The 6,271-nt window shown below is 45.4% G+C and overlaps 1 pseudogene; it reads left to right on the forward strand.

The window, feature by feature from the left end:
- Positions 1 to 4,571: 4,571 nt before the first annotated feature.
- Positions 4,572 to 4,943, forward strand: LOC137209495 (small ribosomal subunit protein eS21 pseudogene; annotated as a pseudogene).
- Positions 4,944 to 6,271: the final 1,328 nt, after the last annotated feature.

Genomic DNA, 6,271 nt, shown 5'->3' on the forward strand with positions numbered 1-6,271 from the left:
CTCTTCTATAGTCCTTATTTTAAAGTCTATTTTGTCTGATATGAGAATTGCTACTCCAGCTTTCTTTTGGTTTCCATTTGCATGGAATATCTTTTTCCATCCCCTTACTTTCAGTCTGTATGTGTCTCTAGGTCTGAAGTGGGTCTCTTGTAGACAGCATATATAAGGGTCTTGTTTTTGTATCCATTCAGCTAATCTGTGTCTTTTGGTGGGAGCATTTAGTCCATTTACATTTAAGGTAATTATCGATATGTATGTTCCTATTCCCATTTTCTAAATTGTTTTGGGTTCGTTATTATAGGTCTTTTCCTTCTCTTGTGTTTCTTGCCTAGAGAAGTTCCTTTAGCATTTGTTGTAAAGCTGGTTTGGTGGTGCTGAACTCTCTCAGCTTTTGCTTGTCTGTAAAGGTTTTAATTTCTCCATCAAATCTGAATGAGATCCTTGCTGGGTAGAGTAGTCTTGGCTGCAGGTTTTTCTCCTTTATCACTTTCAGTATGTCCTGCCACTCCCTTCTGGCTTGTAGGGTTTCTGCTGAGAGATCAGCTGTTAACCTTATGGGGATTCCCTTGTGTGTTATTTGTCATTTTCCCCTTGCTGCTTTTAATATGCTTTCTTTGTATTTAATTTTTGACAGTTTGATTAATATGTGTCTTGGCGTATTTCTCCTTGGATTTATCCTGTATGAGACTCTCTGTGCTTCCTGGACTTGATTAACTATTTCCTTTCTCATATTAGGGAAGTTTTCAACTATAATCTCTTCAAATATTTTCTCAGTCCCTTTCTTTTTCTCTTCTTCTTCTGGAACCCCTATAATTCGAATGTTGGTGCGTTTAATGTTGTCCCAGAGGTCTCTGAGACTGTCCTCAGTTCTTTTCATTCTTTTTTCTTTATTCTCCTCTGCAGTAGTTATTTCCACTATTTTATCTTCCAGGTCACTTATCCGTTCTTCTGCCTCAGTTATTCTGCTATTGATCCCATCTAGAGTACTTTTAATTTCATTTATTTTGTTGTTCATCGTTGCTTGTTTCATCTTTATTTCTTCTAGGTCCTTGTTAACTGTTTCTTGCATTTTGTCCATTCTATTTCCAAGATTTCGGATCATCCTTACCATCATTATTCTGAATTCCTTTTCAAGTAGACTGGCTATTTCCTCTTCATTTGTTAGGTCTGGTGCATTTTTATCTTGCTCCTTTATCTGCTGTGTGTTTTTCTGTCTTCTCATTTTGCTTATCTTACTGTGTTTGGGGTCTCCTTTTTGCAGACTCTAGGTTCGTAGTTCCCGCTGTTTTTGATGTCTGTCTCCAGTGGCTAAGGTTGGTTCAGTGGGTTGTGTAGGCTTCCTGGTGGAGGGGACTAGTGCCTGTGTTGTGGTGGATGAGGCTGGATCTTGTCTCTCTAGTGGGCAGGTTCACGTCTGGTGGTGTGTTTTGGGGTGTCTGTGGCCTTATTATGATTTTAGGCAGCCTCTCTGCTAATGGGTGGGGTTGTGTTCCTGTTTTGCTAGTTGTTTGGCATAGGTTGTCCAGCACTGTGGCTTGCTGGTCGTTGAGTGAAGCTGGGTGCTGGTGTTAAGATGGAGATCTCTGGGAGATTTTCGCCGTTTGATATTATGTGGAACTGGGAGGTCTCTTGTTGACCAGTGTCCTGAAGTTGGCTCTCCTACCTCAGAGGCTGAGTCCTGACTCCTGGCTGGAGCACCAAGAGCCTTTCATCCACACGGCTCAGAATAAAAGGGAGAAAAAGTAGAGGTAATTAGTAGAAGTATGAGGAAAGAAAGAAGGAAAGGAGGGAAGGAAGGAAGGAAGAAAGAAAGAAAGAAGCAAAGAAGGCAAGAAGGAAAGAAGGGAGGGAGGGAGGGAGGAAGGAAGGAGGGAAAGAAGGAAAAAAGACAGAAAGAAGATACAGTAAAAATAAAATTATAATAAAGTTATTGAATTAAAAAATTCTTATTTAGGAAAAAAAAGGGACGGATAGAACCTTAGGATAAATGTTGTAAGCAAAGCTATACAGACAAAATCTTACACAGAAGCATACACATACACCCTCACTAAAAGAGGTAAAGGGGGAAAAATCATAAATCTTGCTGTCAGAGACCACCTCCTCAATTTCGGATGATTCGTTGTCTAAAGGAGGGAAGGAAGGAAGGAAGGAAAGAAAAGAAAGAAGGTAAAGTATAATAACGTTATTAAAATTAAAATTATTAAAAAAATTTTTTAAAAAAACCATGGATAGAACCCTAGGACAAATGGTGGAAGCAAGACTATACAGACAAGATCTCACACAGAAGCATACATATACACATTCACAAAAAGAGGAATAGGGAAAAAAATCATAGATCTTGCTCCTAAAGTCCACTTCCTTAATTTGGGATGATTGGTTGTCTATTCAGGTGTTCCACAGATGCAAGTTATATCAAGTTGATTGTGGAGCTTTAATCCGCTGCTTCTGAGGCTGCTGGGAGAGATTTCCGTTTCTCTTCTTTGTTCTCACAGCTCACAGGGGCTCAGCTTTGGATTTGGCCCTGCCTCTGCGTGTAGGTCGCTGGAGGGCGTCTGTTTTTTGCTCAGACAGGACGGGGTTAAAGGAGCCGCTGATTCGGAGGCTCTGGCTCACTCAGGCCGGCGGGGAGGGAGGGGCACAGAGTGCGGGGGCGGGCCTGCGGCGGCAAAGGCCGGCGTGACCTTGCACCAGCCTGAGGCGCGCTGTGCGCTCTCCTGGGGAAGTTGTCCCCGGATCCCGGGAACCTGGCAGTGGCGGGCTGCACAGGCTCCGCGGAAGAGGGGCGTGGAGAGCGACCTGCGCTCGCACACAGGCCCCTTGGTGGCGGCAGCAGCAGCCTTAGCGTCTCATGCCCGTCTCTGGAGTCCGCGCCCTCAGCCGCGGCTCGCGCCCGTCTCTGGAGTCCCCGCCCTCAGCCGCGGCTCGCGCCCGTCTCTGGGGTCCGCGCCCTCAGCCGCGGCTCGCGCCCGTCTCTGGGGTCCGCGCTTTCAGCCGCGGCTCGCGCCCGTCTCTGGGGTCCGCGCTTTCAGCCGCGGCTCGCGCCCGTCTCTGGGGTCCGCGCTTTCAGCCGCGGCTCGCGCCCGTCTCTGGGGCCCGCGCTTTCAGCCGCGGCTCGCGCCCGTCTCTGGAGTTCCTTTAAGCAGCGTTCTGAAACCCCTCTCCTCACGCACCAGGAAACAAAGAGGGAAGAAAAAGTCTCTTGCCTCTTCGGCAGGTGCAGACTTTTACCCGGACTCCCTCCCGGCTAGCCGTGGTGCACTAACCCCTTCAGGCTATGTTCAAGCCGCCAACCCCAGTCCTCTCCCTGCGCTCCATCCGAAACCGAAACCCGAGCCTCAGAGCCTCAGCTCGCAGCCCCGCCCGCCCCGGCGGGTGAGCAGACAAGCCTCTCGGGCTGGTGAGTGCCGGTCGGCACCGATCTTCTGTGCGGGCATCTCCCCGCTTTGCCCTCCGCACCCGTTGCTGCGCTCTCCTCCGCGGCTTCGAAGCTCCCCCCTCTGCCTCCCGCAGTCTCCGCCCGCGTAGGGGCTTCCTAGTGTGTGGAAACTTTTCCTCCTTCACAGCTCCCTCCCACTGGTGCAGGTGCCGTCCCTATTCTTTTGTCTCTGTTTTTTCTTTTTTTTTTTTTCTTTTGCCCTACCCAGGTACGTGGGGAGTTTCTTGCCTTTTGGGAGGTCTGAGGTCTTCTGCCAGCCTTCAGTAGGTGTTCTGTAGGAGTTGTTCCACGTGTAGATGCATTTCTGGTGTATCTGTGGGGAGGAAGGTGATCTCCGCGTCTTACTCTTCCGCCATCTTCAAGGTCCCCCCTGGCCTATAGTTTTTACGGTTAGGGAAGGGTTACTGATTTCATTTATCATGAAAAGGATTCGTAGTGATGATAGGGCAATTATGTGATGGCTGATAAATGGTTCAAAAGGTCTTGTGCATCTAGTGTATGTGTATGGGTCAGTTTAGTTGTCAATATTAGTTAAGTTCTATTTTAAAAGTGGATATTAATGTGTGATCATGAAAATGTAAAAGTTCTTCCATGACAGGTAACGTTGCATCTTGAGAGCCTAGTTGAAATGGATGAGCCGTAGTGATATACAAGATTTTTGCCTATGATTTAACTTTGATGAACTTACATAACTTATCTTAATCTCATTTATTGAGAAAGACATAATTGTCATGGTGTGGGCTTGAAACTGGTTGAAAAGAATTCGATTCCTTCCTTGCTTATTTTAAACTTACATAAGTAGGATCTTCAAACATAGGATATGGTGGGCAGCATCCATGTAACCATTCTAGGTTAGTAGTTGTTACTCTACTGAGACTTCTCATTTGAATGCAAGAGCTTCTCAAATTATAAAGATTATTAGCAGTACTGCTGTTAATGAGATGCATGAGCCTATAGATGAAAGATTTCATGTTGTGTGTGCATCAGCGTGGTTGGAGTAATGTAGTGACATCCTGAAAGGCCAAGAAAGTGCTGCGGGAAGAAGATCATATTTACTACTACGAATATAACGATGAAGGGAATTTTTGCTCCTGTTGAGTTAAGTGTATAACCTGAGAATAGTGGAAATCAGTGCATGAAGCCTCCTATAATAGTGAACACTGCTGCTTTTTTATTCTGCGCTCACGCTCACTGTGGTACCACCAGACGCTCCCTCAGCACGCAGAACGATGCCAGCGAGTCCGTGGACCTGTACATGCTGCGGAAATGCTCCGCCGGCAACCGCGTCATCGGCGCCAAGGACCATGCGTCCATCCAGATGAACGTGGCTGAGGTTGACAAGGTGACAGGCAGGTTCAATGGCCAGTTTAAAACCTACGCTATCTGCAGGGCCATTCGCAGGATGGGTGAGTGAGATGACTCCATTCTCTGACTGGCCAAGGCAGACGGCATCGTCTCAAAGAACTTCTGCCTAGAGAGGAACCTGGATGTGGAATGTTTGTCATAAATAAATAGTGAACCCCCCCCCCCAAAAAATAGTGAGCACTGCTCCCATTGACATTACATAATGGAAGTGTGCTACTTCGTAGTATATACCATGGAGGACAATGTCCAGGGATGAATTAGCTAAGACCATTCCTGTTACACAACCTACTGTAAAAAGAAAAAGCCTAAAGCTCATAATAGAGTGGGAGATCATGTAATATTACCTCCGTGAAGAGTTGCTTATCAGCTAAATACTTTTACTCCTGTCGGGATAGAAATAATTACTTTAGCTGATGTAAAGTATGTTCATCTATCCCTACTGTAAACATGTGATGGGTCCACAAGATAAGTCCTAAAAAGCCAGTGGACATGACTCACACTATTCCCATATAGGCGAAAGGGTCTTTTTGTCCTAAATAGTATGTAATATGTGAGATTATTCCAAACCCTGGTAGGCTACAAATAACAGACTTCAGGGTGACCAAAGAATCAAAATAGGTGTTGGTATAGGATTGGGTCTCCTCCTGCAGGGCCAAAGAAAGTAGTGTTTATATTTCTTTCTGTTAACAATATGGTAATTTCGGCTGCTAGAACTGAGAGTGATAATGATAGTAATATGGCTAGAATTAGGGCAGCTCAAACAAATAATGGTGTTTGGTGTTGAGATATGTCTGCTGGTTTTATAGTAAAGATTATAGTTGTTGACTGAAAAAAACGCACAACATGAGAGTTTTGTGTAAGTTTTATTTTGGGGCAAAATGAGGACTATAGCCGGGGAGACAGCATTTCAGACCGCTCTGAGAAGCTGCTCCAGAGAGGTAGGGGGAAGGTCAGTATAGATGTGATTTTGGTGCAGGGGGAATACATGCAATCAAGCACATATTTTTTTGCAGAAGGATTCTGCTAGTCACAAGGAGCAAAGTCACCCATGAAGGATTTTAGTGCTTTTCTAAATACAAGGAGATGCAAGAATTGGGGTCATAAAATCTTCTCCTGAAAATATCTACCTGAAGACCTGTTCTGCCAGTTGTTCCCAGGGCATAGAGTGCCTCATTCCTGATCTTCACCCTGAAATCCTTTCAGGTATTAAAGGTCAGCAGCTGCTGCGGCTCATAATTTAATCCTTGTAGAGGTGGATGGCAAGTGCCAATCTTTAGTTGTCATAGTGATAAAATTAATAGCACCAAAAATTGAAGAGACATCTGCTAAATGTAAGGAGAAAAATGCTTAGGCCAACAGAGGCTCCTGTGTGGGCCAGATGGCTGGCTAGAAGTGGATATACACTTCAACCAGTACCAGAACCAGCTTCTGTTGATGATAGGAGTAGGTGTAAGAATGATGGGGGAAGTA

Source organism: Pseudorca crassidens, chromosome 16, assembly GCF_039906515.1.
Source record: "Pseudorca crassidens isolate mPseCra1 chromosome 16, mPseCra1.hap1, whole genome shotgun sequence".
NCBI lineage: Eukaryota > Metazoa > Chordata > Mammalia > Artiodactyla > Delphinidae > Pseudorca > Pseudorca crassidens.